General features: G+C 41.4%; 1 protein-coding gene across 13 annotated transcripts in view; it reads right to left on the reverse strand.

Moving 5' to 3' along the window:
* Positions 1 to 17500, reverse strand: part of ntng1a (netrin g1a) — a 286683-nt gene that overhangs the window by 168031 nt on the left and 101152 nt on the right. The gene's annotated exons all lie outside the window — the stretch shown is intronic.

Here is a 17500-nt window from a genome sequence, read left to right on the forward strand (position 1 = left end):
GGACGTCGTGTCTGGAGCAAAATTGTCAAACAGTTCAAGACTAACATTTCTCAACAAACTATTGGAAGGAATTTAGCGATTTCATCATTTATGGTCCGGAATATTCACATAGAGTACAAAGAATCTGAAAAAAAGGTTAAAAATCCACACTGAATGCCCGTGACCTACGATCCCTCAGGCAGTACTGCATCAAACAGCAACATCGGTGTGTAAAGGATATCACCACATGGGCTCAGGAACACGTCAGAAAACCTATGTCAGTAACTATAGTTGGAAGCCACATTTATAAGCGCAAGTTTAAACTTTACAAAGCGAATGCCATTTATCAACAACACCCAGAAACGCCTTTGGCTTCGCTGGGCCCGATCTTATCTAAGATGGACTGATGCAAAGTGGAAAAAGTGTTCTGTGGTCTGACGAGTCTATATTTCCAATTATTTTTTTGAAACTGTGGACGTCGTGTCTAGAGCAAAATTGTCAAACAGATCAAGACTAACATTTCTCAACAAACTATTGGAAGGAATTCAGGGATTTCATCATGTACGGTCTGGAATATCATCAAAAAGGTTCAAAGAATCTGGAAAAAGGCCAAAAAACGACACTAAATGCCCGTGACCTACGATACCTCAGGCAGTACTGCATCAAACAGCGACATCGGTGTGTAAAGGATATCACCAAATGGGCTCAGGAACACGTCAGAAAACCTATGTCAGTAACTATAGTTGGAAGCCACATCTGTAAGTGCAAGTTTAAACTTTACACAGCGAATGCCATTTATCAACAACACCCAGAAACGCCTTTGGCTTCGCGGGTCCCGATTTTATCTAAGATGGACTGATGCAAAGTTTAAAAAGGGTTTTGTGGTCTGACGAGTCTATATTTCCAATTGTTTTTTTGAAACTGTGGACGTTGTGTCTAGAGCAAAATTGTCAAACAGTTCAAGACTAACATTTCTCAACAAACTATTGGAAGGAATTTAGGGATTTCATCATGTACGGTCTGGAATATCATCTAAAAGGTTCAAAGAATCTGGAAAAAGGCCAAAAAACAACACTAAATGCCCGTGACCTACGATCCCTCAGGCAGTACTGCATCAAACAGCGACATCGGTGTGTAAAGGATATCACCACATGGGCTCAGGAACACGTCAGAAAACCTATGTCAGTAACTATAGTTGGAAGCCACATCTGTAAGTGCAAGTTTAAACTTTACACAGCGAATGCCATTTATCAACAACATCCAGAAAAATCGTCGACTTTGTTGGGCCCGAGCTCATCAAAGATGGACTGATGCAAAGTGGAAAAAGTGTTCTGTGGTCGTACGAGTCCACATTTCAAATAGTTTTTTTGGAAATTGTGGACGTCGTGTCAAGAGCAAAATTGTCGAACAGTTAAAGACTAACATTTCTCAACAAACTATTGGAAGGAATTTAGGGATTTCATCATTTATGGTCCGGAATATCATCAAAAAGGTTCAAAGAATCTGGAAAAAGGCCCAAAAAACAACACTAAATGCCCGTGACCTACGATCCCTCAGGCAGTACTGCATCAAACAGCGACATCGGTGTGTAAAGGATATCACCACGTTGGCTCACGAACACGTCAGAAAACCTATGTCAGTAACTATAGTTGGAAGCCACATCTATAAGTGCAAGTTTAAACTTTACAAAGCGAATGCCATTTATCAACAACACCCAGAAACGTATTTGGCTTCGCTGGGCCCGATCTTATCTAAGATGGACTGATGCAAAGTGGAAAAAGTGTTCTGTGGTCTGATGAGTCTATATTTCCAATTGTTTTTTTTGAAACTGTGGACGTCGGGTCTAGAGCAAAATTGTCAAATAGTTCAAGACTAACATTTCTCAACAAACTATTGGAAGGAATTTAGGGATTTCATCATGTACGGTCCAGAATATCATCAAAAAGGTTCAAAGAATCTGGAAAAAGGCCAAAAAACAACACTAAATGCCCGTGACCTACGATCCCTCAGGCGATACTGCATCAAACAGCGACATCAGTCTGTAAAGGATATCCCCACATGGGCTCAAGAACACTTCAGAAAACCACTGTCAGTAGCTACAGTCGGTCACCACATCTGTAAGTGCAAGTTAAAACTTTGCAAAGAAAATGACCCTTATCAACAACACCCAGAAAAAATCCTCGACTTCGTTGGGCCCGAGCTCATCAAAGATGGACTGATGCAAAGTGGAAAAAGCGTTCTATGGTCTGACTAGTCCACATTTCAAATAGTTTTTTTGGAAACTGTGGACGTCGTGTCAAGAGCAAAATTGTCGAACAGTTCAAGACTAACATTTCTCAACGAACTATTGGAAGGAATTTAGGGATTTCATCACTCATGGTCCGTAATATTCACATAAGGTTCAAAGAATCTGAAAAAAAGGTCAAAAATCCACACTAAATGCCCATGACCTACGATCCCTCAGGCAGTACAGCCTCAAACAGCGACATCCGTGTGTAAAAAAATACCCCCACATGGGCTCAAGAACACTTCAGAAAACCACTGTCAGTAGCTACAGTCGGTCGCCACATCTGTAAGTGCAAGTTGAAACTTTGCAAAGAAAATGCCCTTTATCAACAACACCCAGAAAAATCCTCGACTTCGTTGGGCCCGAGCTCATCAAAGATGGACTGATGCAAAGTGGAAAAAGTGTTCTGTAAGTGCAAGTTAAAGCTCTACTATGCAAAGCCAAAGCCATTTTATCAACAACATCCAGAAATGCCGCCGGCTTCTCTGGGCCCGAGATTATCTAAGATTCGACTAGTGGTGTTGAAGTGCGCACGTTTAACTCCGTTTAACTCCGTACGCCTTCCTCTGAAGGGGTCCTTAAAAAAGACAACATTTGTCCGATTTAACGCAGATGATTACCATCAATCAATCAATCAATCAATCAATCAATCGATCAATGTTTATTTATATAGCCCCAAATCACAAATGTCTCAAAGGACTGCACAAATCATTACGACTACGACATCCTCGGAAGAACCCACAAAAGGGCAAGGAAAACTCACATCCAGTGGGCAGGGAGAATTCACATCCAGTGGGACGCCAGTGACAATGCTGACTATGAGAAACTTTGGAGAGGACCTCAGATGTGGGGCAACCCCCCCCCACCCCACCCTCTAGGGGACCGAAAGCTATGGATGTCGAGCGGGTCTAACATGATACTGTGAAAGTTCAATCCATAGTGGCTCCAACACAGCTGCGTGAGTTCAGTTCAAAGCGGATCCAAGACAGCAGCGAGGGTCCCGTCCACAGGAAACCATCCCAAGCGGAGGCGGATCAGCAGCGTAGAGATGTCGCCAACCGATACACAGGCGAGCGGTCCATCCTGGGTCTCGACTCTGGACAGCCAGTACTTCATCCATGGTCATCGGACCGGACCCCGACATAGGTGAAAAAAGAAAAGAAGCGGCAGATCAACTGGGCTAAAAAGGAGGTCTATTTAAAGGTACCAAGCTCCCTGGGAGCCGTACCCGCTTGTCAGAGGCTCTCCCGCAATTCATCAGGAAAAAAAAAAGATAATCCGCCACTTGATTAGGTTGAAGACGGCACCGGGTGCACATGTGGAAGTGAAGTGAATTATATTTATATAGCGCTTTTTCTCTAGTGACTCAAAGCGCTTTACATAGTGAAACCCAATATCTAAGTTCCATTTAAGCCAGTGTGGGTGGCACTGGGAGCAGGTGGGTAAAGTGTCTTGCCCAAGGACACAACGGCAGTGACTAGGATGGCGGAAGCGGGAATCGAACCTGCGACCCTCAAGTTGCTGACACGGCCGCTCTACCAACAGAACTATGCCGCCCCACTGAAGCGGGAAAAAAAACAACAACAAAAACGGATCAGGCCTCACATGTACTGTCGGACGGTCTAATGAGGCAAAGATCAAGTAAGTGAGGAGGGGGGACAAAAAGCTCCTTTTCGCTAACAAGCTTTGCAAGTTTTCCCCCTTCGTCCTCCAAGGCAAGGTGACGATGAAACAGGAATCCTCTCCGGCATTCTAACTTCATTAACACCCGGCTTGAAGCTGGTTCTTGGCTACTTATTGTTTTCACCTGCCTCTGATTGACACATTTTTCCTCTGGCTTGTTTTCAGTTTTTGGTACTTGTTTGGGTTCTACAAATAAATCATGTTCCTACCTGCACGTCCTGTCCGGAGTGGTCCGTTGGCATCCCGGGGGGAACGAACCAAGCTGCGAACCCCCCGCACGAAACAGAAAGAAGCCAGCCAGCCTGATCGGCAAAGGCCGGCCTAAATAATGCCTCTGATTAGTGCTCGGGGAACAGGTGATCGTCCCGAACACCAATCAGAGGCAGGTGAAAGTAATAAAAGTAGCCAAGGTAACTAAACAACGTCAAGGGTGCACAACAACAGGAGCTAAGGGAGTCGAAAACTAACAGATAATAACAAAAACATGATCCGGGCTACGGATCATGACATTATCAACAACACCCAGAAATGCTGCCGGCTTCGCTGGGCCCGAGCTCATCTAAGATGGACTGATGCAAAGTGGAGAAAGTGTTCTGTGATCTGACGAGTCCGACGTCGTGTCAAGAGCAACATTCTCGAACAGTTCAAGAATAACATTTCTCAACGAACTATTGGAAGGAATTTAGGGATTTCATCATCTACGGTCCGGAATATCATCTTAAGGTTCAAAGAATCTGGAAAAAGGCCAAAAACCAACATTAAATGCCCGTGACCTACGATTCCTCAGGCAGTACTGCATCAAACAGCGACATCGGTGTGTAAAGGATATCACCACATGGGCTCAGGAACATGTTTGAAAACCCCTGTCAGTAATTAGAGTTGCTCGCCACACCTTAAAGTTAAAAATTGCAAAGCGGATGCCATTTATCAACAACACCCAGAAACGCCTTTGGCTTCGTTGGGCCCGATTTTATCTAAGATGGACTGATGCAAAGTGGAAAAAGTGTTCTGCGGTCTGACGAGTCCACATTTCAATTTGTTTTTGGAAACTGTGGACGTTGTGACAAGAGCAAAATTGTCGAACAGATCAAGACTAACATTTCTCAACGAACTATTGGAAGTAATTTAGGGATTTCATCATGTACGGTCTGGAATATCATCAAAAAGGTTCAAAGAATCTGGAAAAAGGCCAAAAAACAACACTAAATGCCCATGACCTACGATCCCTCAGGTGGTACTGCATCAAACAGCGACATTGGTGTGTAAAGGATATCCCCACATGGGCTCAAGAACACTTCAGAAAACCTATGTCAGTAGCTACAGTTGGTCGCCACATCTGTAAGTGCAAGTTAAAACTTTCTAAAGCGAATGCCCTTTAACAACAACACCCAGAAACGCCTTTGGCTTCGCTGGGCCCGATCGTATCTAAGATGGACTGATGCAAAGTGGAAAAAGTGTTCCGTGGTCTGACGAGTCCACATTTCTGGAAAATATGGACGTCGTGTCAAGAGCAAAATTCTCGAACAGTTCAACAATAACATTTCCCAATGAACTATTGGAAGAAATTTAGGGATTTCATCATTTACGGTCCGGAATATCATCAAAAGGTTCAAAGAATTTGGAAAAAGTCCGAAAAGCAACACTGAATACCGGTGACCTACGATCCCTCAGGCGGTACTGCATCAAACAAAGACATCGGTGCGTAAAGGATATCACCACATGGGCTCAGGAACACGTCAGAAAACCTATGTCAGTAACTATAGTTGGAAGTCACATCTGTAAGTGCAAGTTAAAACTTTGCAAAGAAAATGACCTTTATCAACAACACCCAGAAAAATCGTGGACTTCGTTGGGCCTGAGCTCATCAAATCTCATCAAAGATGGACTGATGCAAAGTGTCCACATTTCAAATAATTTTTTGGGAAACTGTGGACGTTGTGTCAAGAGCAAAATTGTCGAACAGTTCAAGACTAACATTTCCCAACAAAATATTGGAAGAAATTTAGGGATTTCATCATCTACGGTCCGGAATATCATCATAAGGTTCAAAGAATCTGGAAAAATGCCGAAAAGCAACACTGAATACCGGTGACCTACGATCCCTCAGGCGGTACTGCATCAAACAAAGACATCGGTGCGTAAAGGATATCACCACATGGGCTCAGGAACACGTCAGAAAACCACTGTCAGTAGCTACAGTCGGTCGCCATATCTGTAAGTGCAAGTTAAAACTTTGCAAAGAAAATGCCCCTTATCAACAACACCCAGAAACGCCTTTGGCTTCGCTGGGCCCGATCGTATCTAAGATGGACTGATGCAAAGTGGAAAAAGTGTTCCGTGGTCTGACGAGTCCACATTTCTGGAAAATATGGACGTCGTGTCAAGAGCAAAATTCTCGAACAGTTCAACAATAACATTTCCCAATGAACTATTGGAAGAAATTTAGGGATTTCATCATTTACGGTCCGGAATATCATCAAAAGGTTCAAAGAATTTGGAAAAAGGCCGAAAAGCAACACTGAATACCGGTGACCTACGATCCCTCAGGCGGTACTGCATCAAACAGCGACATCGGTGTGTAAAGGATATCACCACATGGGCTCAGGAACACGTCAGAAAACCAATGATAGTAACTATAGTTGGAAGCCACATCTGTAAGTGCAAGTTAAAACTTTGCAAAGAAAATGCCCTTTATCAACAACACCCAGAAAAATCGTTGACTTCGTTGGGCCTGAGCTCATCAAATCTCATCAAAGATGGACTGATGCAAAGTGTCCACATTTCAAATAATTTTTTGGGAAACTGCGGACGTTGTGTCAAGAGAAAAATTGTCGAACAGATCAAGACTAACATTTCTCAACAAACTATGCAAAGGAATTTTAGGGATTTCATCATCTATGGTCCGGAATATTCACATAATGTTTGAAGAATCTGAAAAAAAGGTCAAAAATCCACACTGAATGCCAGTGACCTACGATCCCTCAGGCAGTACTGCATCAAACAGCGACATCGGTGTGTAAAGGATATCACCACATGGGCTCAGGAACACGTCAGAAAACCTATGTCAGTTACTATAGTTGGAAGCCACATCTGTAAGTGCAAGTTTAAACTTCACACAGCGAATGCCATTTATCAACAACACCCAGAAACGCCTTTGGCTTCGCTGGGCCCGATCTTATCTAAGATGGACTGATGCAAAGTGGAAAAAGTGTTCTGTGGTCTGATGAGTCTATATTTCCAATTGTTTTTTGGAAACTGTGGACGTCGTGTCCGGAGCAAAATATTCAAACAGTTCAAGACTAACATTTCTCAACAAACTATTGGAAGGAATTTAGGGATTTCATCATGTACGGTCCGGAATATCATCAAAAAGGTTCAAAGAATCTGGAAAAAGGCCAAAAAACAACACTAAATGCCCGTGACTGGTGGCGGCCGGTGGGAGGAGGCAAGAAAGTCCGCAGCTGCCTTTTTGACAGGTGCAAGAGGAATGACGCACGCTCTCCGCTCATGTCTACGGTAAGAGCTGACTTATTACCACCTTTTTCTCACCCAAACCTGCCGGTTGACATGTGGTAGGGAACCATGTTCGCTTGACCGCTCTGTTCCATAGTAAAGCTTTACCGTCATCTTTCGGGAACGTAAACAAGGAAACAAGGAAACACCGGCTGTGTTTGTGTTGCTGTTTTTTTGTTGTTGTTTTTTTTCAGTCATTGGTGGAGCATAATATTGTTTTTTAATATTGTTTTTAACATGGCTGTGCAGCACTTTGGAGACGTTCTTGTTGGATTGATTGGATTAAAGGCGGCACACAATACACCGCTTCCCGCCTACAGCTTTTGTCACGTGTGGGTCGCATTTTACGGCGGGATCGTTCCTCCAGTGCAAACATGGACACTCCGGACAACAACGTAAAGATAAAATGATTTAATAACAAAAAAACTGGGACAAAAACGGACGAAATACACAAAAGAAACGCGTGCCGAACGCACTGAAGCTAATGCTAACACTAGCACAGGTTCAGGAAACAAGAATAAAATACGTGATTGTTGCTTACCGCAAACAGGGGGACCGAAACCGACTGACGGGACAAGGCAGGCTTAAATAAGAAAGTAATAAACAAAACAGGTGTGCGTCTGGAACCCGCAGCAGGTGAAATTAATATGTTACCATGGTGACCAAACTAACTCACAAGGTACACAAACAACAAAGGGAGTCCAAACTAACAGAAAATAACAAATTTAAACATGATCCAGACCACGGATCATGACAGCTTTCTTCTTTGACGTCTCCATTATTCATTGAACAAATTACAAAAGATTCAGCAACACAGATGTCCAAAATTCAAAATTGCAATTTAGTAAACTAAAAAGGCCGTATTGGCATGTGTTGCAATGTTATTATTTCATCATTGATATATAAACTATCAGACTGCGTGGTCGGTAGTAGTGGGTTTTAGTAGGATTTTAAAGGAAAGGCCATGTAACACACTGGTAAAAATGCTCCTGTGTCAACTTTTTTTTGCAATGTGTGGCCACCGTTAAATTAAAAAAAATATGTATATCTTGTCTTTTTATTATTATTAAGAAAGTAGTAAACAAAACAGGTGTGCGTCTGAAGCCGCAACAGGTGAAATGAATACGTTACCATGGTGACCAAACTAACTCACAAAGTACACAAACAACAAAGGGAGTCCAAACTAACAGAAAATAACTAAACTAAACACGATCCAGACCACGGATCGTGACAGCTTTCTTCTTTGACGTCTCCATTATTCATTGAACAAATTACAAAAGATTCAGCAACACAGATGTCAAAAATTTAAAATTTTAATTTAGTAAACTGAAAAGGCCGCATTGGCATGTGTTGCAATGTTAATATTTCATCATTGATATATAAACTATCAGACTGCGTGGTCGGTAGTAGTGGGTTTTAGTAGGATTTTAAAGGAAAGGCCATGTAACACACTGGTAAAAATGCTCCCGTGTCATCTTTTTTTGCAATGAGTTGCCGCCGTTAAATCCCCAAAAAATTAAATATCTTGTCTTTTTATTATTATTAAGAAAGTAATAAACAAAACAGGTGTGCGTCTGGAACCCGCAGCAGGTGAAATTAATACGTTACCATGGTGACCAAACTAACTCACAAGGTACACAAACAACAAAGGGAGTCCAAACTAACAGAAAATAACTCAACTAAACACGATCCAGACCACGGATCATGACAGCTTTCTTCTTTGATGTCTCCATTATTCATTGAACAAATTTGCAAAAGATTCAGCAACACAGATGTCCAAAATTTAAAATTGCAATTTAGTAAACTAAAAAGTCCGTATTGGCATGTGTTGCAATGTTAATATTTCATCATTGATATATAAACTATCAGACTGCGTGGTCGGTAGTAGTGGGTTTTAGTAGGATTTTAAAGGAAAGGCCATGTAACACACTGGTAAAAATGCTCCCGTGTCATCTTTTTTTGCAATGAGTTGCCGCCGTTAAATCCCCAAAAAATTAAATATCTTGTCTTTTTATTATTATTAAGAAAGTAATAAACAAAACAGGTGTGCGTCTGGAACCCGCAGCAGGTGAAATTAATACGTTACCATGGTGACCAAACTAACTCACAAGGTACACAAACAACAAAGGGAGTCCAAACTAACAGAAAATAACTCAACTAAACACGATCCAGACCACGGATCATGACAGCTTTCTTCTTTGATGTCTCCATTATTCATTGAACAAATTTGCAAAAGATTCAGCAACACAGATGTCCAAAATTTAAAATTGCAATTTAGTAAACTAAAAAGGCCGTATTGGCATGTGTTGCAATGTTAATATTTCATCATTGATATATAAACTATCAGACTGCTTGGTCGGTAGTAGTGGCTTTCAGTAGGATTTTAAAGGAAAGGCCATGTAACACACTGGTAAAAATGCCCTTGTGTCAACTTTTTTTGCAATGTGTTGCCGCCGTTAAATAAAAAAAATAAATAAATATCTTGTCTTTTTATTATTATTAAGAAAGTAATAAACAAAACAGGTGTGCGTCTGGAACCCGCAGCAGGTGAAATTAATACGTTACCATGGTGACCAAACTAACTCACAAGGTACACAAACAACAGAGGGAATCCAAACTAACAGAAAACAAATTTAAACATGATCCAAACCACGGATCATGACAGCTTTCTTCTTTGATGTCTCCATTATTCATTGAACAAATTTGCAAAAGATTCAGCAACACAGATGTCCAAAATTTTAAATTGCAATTTAGTAAACTAAAAAGGCCGTATTGGCATGTGTTGCAATGTTAATATTTCATCATTGATATATAAACTATCAGACTGCGTGGTCGGTAGTAGTGGGTTTTAGTAGGATTTTAAAGGAAAGGCCATGTAACACACTGGTAAAAATGCTCCCGTGTCATCTTTTTTTGCAATGAGTTGCCGCCGTTAAATCCCCAAAAAATTAAATATCTTGTCTTTTTATTATTATTAAGAAAGTAATAAACAAAACAGGTGTGCGTCTGGAACCCGCAGCAGGTGAAATTAATACGTTACCATGGTGACCAAACTAACTCACAAGGTACACAAACAACAAAGGGAGTCCAAACTAACAGAAAATAACTCAACTAAACACGATCCAGACCACGGATAATGACAGCTTTCTTCTTTGATGTCTCCATTATTCATTGAACAAATTTGCAAAAGATTCAGCAACACAGATGTCCAAAATTTTAAATTGCAATTTAGTAAACTAAAAAGGCCGTATTGGCATGTGTTGCAATGTTAATATTTCATCATTGATATATAAACTATCAGACTGCGTAGTGGTGGCTTTTAGTACGATTTTAAAGGAAAGGCCATGTAACACACTGGTAAAAATGCCCCCTTGTCAACTTTTTTTGCAATGTGTTGCCGCCGTTAAATGAAAAAAAAAAAAAAATCTTGTCTTTTTATTATTATTAAGAAAGTAATAAACAAAATAGGTGTGCGTCTGGAACCCGCAGCAGGTGAAATTAATACGTTACCATTGTGACCAAACTAACTCACAAGGTACACAAAAAATAAAGGGAGTCCAAACCAGCAGAAAATAACTAAACTGAACACGATCCAGACCACGGATCGTGACAGCTTTCTTCTTTGACGTCTCCATTATTCATTGAACAAATTTGCAAAAGATTCAGCAACACAGATGTCCAAAATTTAAAATTGCAATTTAGTAAACTAAAAAGGCCGTATTGGCATGTGTTGCAATGTTAATATTTCATCATTGATATATAAACTATCAGACTGCGTAGTCGGTAGTGGTGGCTTTTAGTACGATTTTAAAGGAAAGGCCATGTAACACACTGGTAAAAATGCCCCCGTGTCAACTTTTTTTGCAATGTGTTGCCGCCGTTAAATTAAATTTTTTTTAAATATCTGGTCTTTTTATTATTATTACTAAAGTAATAAACAAAACAGGTGTGCGTCTGGAACCCGCAGCAGGTGAAATTAATACGTTACCATGGTGACCAAACTAACTCACAAGGTACACAAACAACACAGGGATTCCAAACCAACAGAAAATAACTAAACAAAACATGATCCAGACCACGGATCGTGACAGCTTTCTTCTTTGACGTCTCCATTATTCATTGAACAAATTGCAAAAGATTCAGCAATGTAGATGTCCAATATTTAAAATTGCAATTTAATAAACTAAACCGGTCGTATTGGCATGTGTTGCAATGTTAATATTTCATCATTGATATATAAACTATCAGACTGCGTGGTCGGCAGTAGTGGGTTTTAGTAGGATTTTAAAGGAAAGGCCATGTAACACACTGGTAAAAATGACCCCTTGTCAACTTTTTTTTTCAATGTGTGGCCGCCGTTAAATTAAAAAAAATATGTATATCTTGTCTTTTTATTATTATTAAGAAAGTAGTAAACAAAACAGGTGTGCGTCTGAAGCCGGAACAGGTGAAATGAATATGTTACCATGGTGACCAAACTAACTCACAAGGTACACAAACAACAAAGGGAGTCCAAACTAACAGAAAATAACAAATTTAAACATGATCCAGACCACGGATCATGACAGCTTTCTTCTTTGACGTCTCCATTATTCATCAAACAAATTGCAAATATCTTGTCTTTGCAATAAATATTGTATTCTTGTTTTATTTACCATTTATACACAAGCCAACTTCACTGGTTTTGGGTTTTGTCCAATGTTCCATTTGGGGGCATTAAAAAAAAAAGAAGCTAAAAAAGGTATCATTAGATATGTGCAGACGTGATCCCGATCGATTGGCGCAAGCCCGAGGACGTTGAAAAAGTGCTTCGCGTGGCACCTGGCAACCTCGCCCCCGCCGCCCAGCACTCTCCCCGACCCACGGGTTAAATATCTTTCATCGCTCGCCTCCGCCGCTTGTCTTCCGCGCTTCAAAATATAGCCTTTATGTAGATCAATAACCTCCGCCCGGAGAAGAGGAAAGAGATAAAACGCTGAGTGTACGGCCTCGTGGAAATCGATGGCAGACATCTGCGTTTTACAGTTGGGGGCGGAAACCTGCGAGGGCTCGGTTAAGCAATTAATGGCTTGGCACATGTGCACGTAATTGACCGCACCCTGAACGCAGCATTGCTGTAATTACTGAAGACGTAGCTATAAATCCCGGCGGGGTGATGAGTAGTCAAGAGGGAGGGGGATGTGGGGGGTGTGGGGGGGTGAGGGGGGTTCAGGAGTTACACAAAACAAAGCCAGGGCGGAGGTTGCCGCGGCGCTTAATTGCGGCTAATATCATCAGTCCACTCCAAAACAACAACGGTTTAATCAGATTAACGTGGAGATAATGAGCGTGTGCGCCGGTTTATGCTGGTGCCTGTTGGCAGGGGGAGTGGGGGGTTGGGGAGGGTCTACTCCCAATTCCATTTGCACGGTCCCCATTACTGTCGGGCTGTTCGCCAAAAAAAATCAACATTGTCGTAAACAAAGAGGCTTGTGAATCCGACTATGAATTCTCAGAGTTTGTTGCATGATCTAGTGACGCGCACCGATAATATAATTATAATGGGGGACTTTATTATCCATATGAATACCCCATCGGACCCACCGTGCGTAGCGCTCCAGACTATAATTGATAGCAGTGGTCTTACACAGATAATAAATGAACCCACGCATCGCAACGGTAATACGATAGACCTAGTGCTTGTCAGGGGTATCACCGTTTCCAAAGTTACGATACTCCCGTATAGTAAAGTATTGTCCGATCATTACCTTATAAAATTCGAGGTTCCGACGCATGTTCGTCAAACTAATAATAATAATAATAAAAACTGCTATAGCAGCCGCAACATTATTTTGTCACCGACGTCCCATTGGATGTGAGTTTTTCCTTGCCCTTATGTGGGCCTACCGAGGATGTTTTAGTGGTTTGTGTTGTGGTTTGTGCAGCCCTTTGAGACACTAGTGATTTAGGGCTGTATAAGTAAACATTGATTGATTGATTGATTAAGGGACTCAATCAAGGCCGCGCCTGTTATTTCGCCCGCTTTGCCGTGCGCTTCGATTTCATGACTTACAAGGAATCTGCGTTTAAAGAACGCCGGCTTATTAGTGATTCCCAGAGGCCCCCAAAAAGAGTCTGCGGGCTATAGAGCGTTTTTTGTATTCAGGATCCAGTACTCTGGAATAGCCTCCCGGTAACGGTTCGAGATGTTACCTCAGTAGAAGCATTTAGGTCCCATCTTAAAACTCATTTGTATACTCTAGCCTTTAAATAGAAACCGTTTTTAGACCAGTTGATCTGCCGTTTCTCTTCTGCTCTGGGGGGCACAGGTTTGGGGGCGACGGATGAAGCACTAGCTTTTCAAAGTCGGGACCCAGGGTGGACCATTCATCTGTGCATTGGTTGAGGATGTTTCTGCGTTGCTGACCGGTCTCCGCCAGGACTTTCAAATTATTATGTTGGATCCACCATGGTCTGGATACTCACTATTATGTTAGATCCACTATGGACTAGACTCTCACTATTATGTTAGATCCACTATGGACTGGACTCTCACTATTATGTTAGATTCGCTATGGACCGGACTTTCACACTATTATATTATATCCACTATGGACTGGACTCTCGATATTATGTTAGATCCACTATGGACTGGACTCTCACTATTATGTTTGATCCACTATGGACTGGACTCTCACTATTATGTTAGATCCACTATGGACTGGACTCTCACTATTATGTTAGATCCACTGTGGACTGGACTCTCACTATTATGTTAGATCCACTATGGACTGGACTCTCACTATTGTGTTGGATCCAATATGGACTAGACTCTCATAATATTATGTTAGATCCACTGTAGACTGGCCTCTCACTAATATGTTTGATCCACTATGGACTGGACTCACGATATTATGTTGGATCCACTATGGACTGGACTCTCACTATATTGTTGGATCCACTATGGACTGGACTCTCACTATTATGTTAGATCAACTCTGGACTGGCCTCTCACTATTATGTTAGATCCACTATGGACTGGACTCACGATATTATGTTGGATCCACTATGGACTGGACTCTCACTATTATGTTAGATCCACTATGGACTGGACTCACGATATTATGTTGGATCCACTATGGACTGGACTCTCACTATTATGGTAGATCCACTATGGACTGGACCCTCACTAATATGTTAGATCCACTATGAGCTGGATTCTCACACTATTATATTTGATCCACTATGGACTAGACTTTCACAATATTATGTTGGATCCACTATGGACTGGACTCTCACTATTATGTTAGATCCACTATGGACTGGACTTACAATATTATGTTAGCTCCACTATGGATTGGACTCTCACTATTATATTTGATCCACTATGGACTGGACTCTCACTATTATGTTAGATACACTATGGACTGGACTCTCACTATTTATCTAAGTCAAAGACATGAACTGACCATCCATGTCCAAGACTAGATCTGATCGATCCAAGTCTAAAACTCGATCTAACCAATCCAAGTCTAAGACTCGACCTGACCATCCAAGTGTATGAATAGATCTGACCAATCTAAGTCAAAGACTCAATCCCACCAATCTAAATCTAAGAATTGATCTGATCAATCCAAGTCTAAGACACGATCTGACCAATCTAAGTCTATTGACCTGACCATCCAAGTCTATGACTAGATCTGACTAATGCACGTCTAAGACTGGATCCGACCAATCTAAGTCTAAGAATCGATCTGATCAATCCAAGTCTAAGACACAATCTGACCAATCTAAGTCCAAGACTAGACCTGACCATCCAAGACTATGACTAGATCTGACCAATCCAAGTCTAAGACACGATCTGACCAATCTAAGTCTAAGACTTGACCTGACCAACCAAGACTATGACTAAATCTGACCGATCCAAGTCTAAGACTCGATCTGACCAATCTAAGTCAAAGATTCAATCCGACCAATCTAAATCTACGAATCGATCTGATCAATCCAAGTCTTAAACACGATCTGACCATCCAAGTCTATGACTAGATCCGACCAATCTGAGTCTAAGACTTGACCATCCAAGACTATGACTCGATCTGACCGATCCAAGTCTAAGACACGATCTGACCAATCTAAGTCTAAGACTTGACCCGGCCATCCAAGTCCATGACTAGATCTGACTAATCCAAGTCTAAGACTCGATCCGACCAATCTAAGTCAAAGATTCAATCCGACCAATCTAAATCTAAGAATCGATCTGATCAATGCAAGTCTGAGACACGATCCGACCATCCAAGTCTATGACTAGATCTGACCAGTCTAAATCTAAGACTTGACCTGACCATCCAAGACTATGACTAGATCTGACCAATCCAAGTCCAAGACTCGATCCGACCAATCTAAGTCTAAGACTTGACCTGGCCATCCAAGTCCATGACTAGATCTGACTAATCCAAGTCTAAGACTCGATCCGACCAATCTAAGTCAAAGATTCAATCCGACCAATCTAAATCTAAGAATCGATCTGATCAATGCAAGTCTGAGACACGATCTGACCATCCAAGACTATGACTAGATCTGACAAATACAAGTCTAAGACACGATCTGACCAATCTAAGTCTAAGACTTGACCTGACCATCTAAGACTATGACTAGATCTGACCAATCCAAGTCTAAGACACGATCTGACCAATCTAAGTCTAAGACTTGACCTGACCATCTAAGACTATGACTAGATCTGACCAATCCAAGTCTAAGACTCGATCTGACCAATCTAAGTCTAAGACTTGACCTGACCATCCAAGTCCATGACTAGATCTGACCAATCCAAGTCTAAGACTTGATCCGACCAATCTAAGTCAAAGATTCAATCCGACCAATCTAAATCTACGAATCGATCTGATCAATCCAAGTCTGAGACACGATCTGACCATCCAAGTCTATGACTAGATCTGACCAGTCTAAATCTAAGACTTGACCTGACCATCCAAGACTATGACTAGATCTGACCAATCCAAGTCCAAGACTCGATCTGACCAATCTAAGTCTAAGACTTGACCTGGCCATCCAAGTCCATGACTAGATCTGACTAATCCAAGTCTAAGACTCGATCCGACCAATCTAAGTCAAAGATTCAATCCGACCAATCTAAATCTAAGAATCGATCTGATCAATGCAAGTCTGAGACACGATCTGACCATCCAAGACTATGACTAGATCTGACAAATACAAGTCTAAGACACGATCTGACCAATCTAAGTCTAAGACTTGACCTGACCATCTAAGACTATGACTAGATCTGACCAATCCAAGTCTAAGACACGATCTGACCAATCTAAGTCTAAGACTTGACCTGACCATCTAAGACTATGACTAAATCTGACCAATCCAAGTCTAAGACTCGATCTGACCAATCTAAGTCTAAGACTTGACCTGACCATCCAAGTCCATGACTAGATCTGACCAATCCAAGTCTAAGACTTGATCCGACCAATCTAAGTCAAAGATTCAATCCGACCAATCTAAATCTACGAATCGATCTGATCAATCCAAGTCTGAGACACGATCTGACCATCCAAGTCTATGACTAGATCTGACCAGTCTAAATCTAAGACTTGACCTGACCATCCAAGACTATGACTAGATCTGACCAATCCAAGTCCAAGACTCGATCCGACCAATCTAAGTCTAAGACTTGACCTGGCCATCCAAGTCCATGACTAGATCTGACTAATCCAAGTCTAAGACTCGATCCGACCAATCTAAGTCAAAGATTCAATCCGACCAATCTAAATCTAAGAATCGATCTGATCAATGCAAGTCTGAGACACGATCTGACCATCCAAGACTATGACTAGATCTGACAAATACAAGTCTAAGACACGATCTGACCAATCTAAGTCTAAGACTTGACCTGACCATCTAAGACTATGACTAGATCTGACCAATCCACGTCTAAGACTGGATCCGACCAATCTACTTTTGTACAAAAGAACAAGTTAATTCTCCATTTTACTGGCATCAACAAACATTTACAACTAAAACAGACAATACGTAGAT

The sequence above is a fragment of the Nerophis ophidion genome, linkage group LG15, assembly GCF_033978795.1.
Source record: "Nerophis ophidion isolate RoL-2023_Sa linkage group LG15, RoL_Noph_v1.0, whole genome shotgun sequence".
NCBI classification, from domain to species: domain Eukaryota; kingdom Metazoa; phylum Chordata; class Actinopteri; order Syngnathiformes; family Syngnathidae; genus Nerophis; species Nerophis ophidion.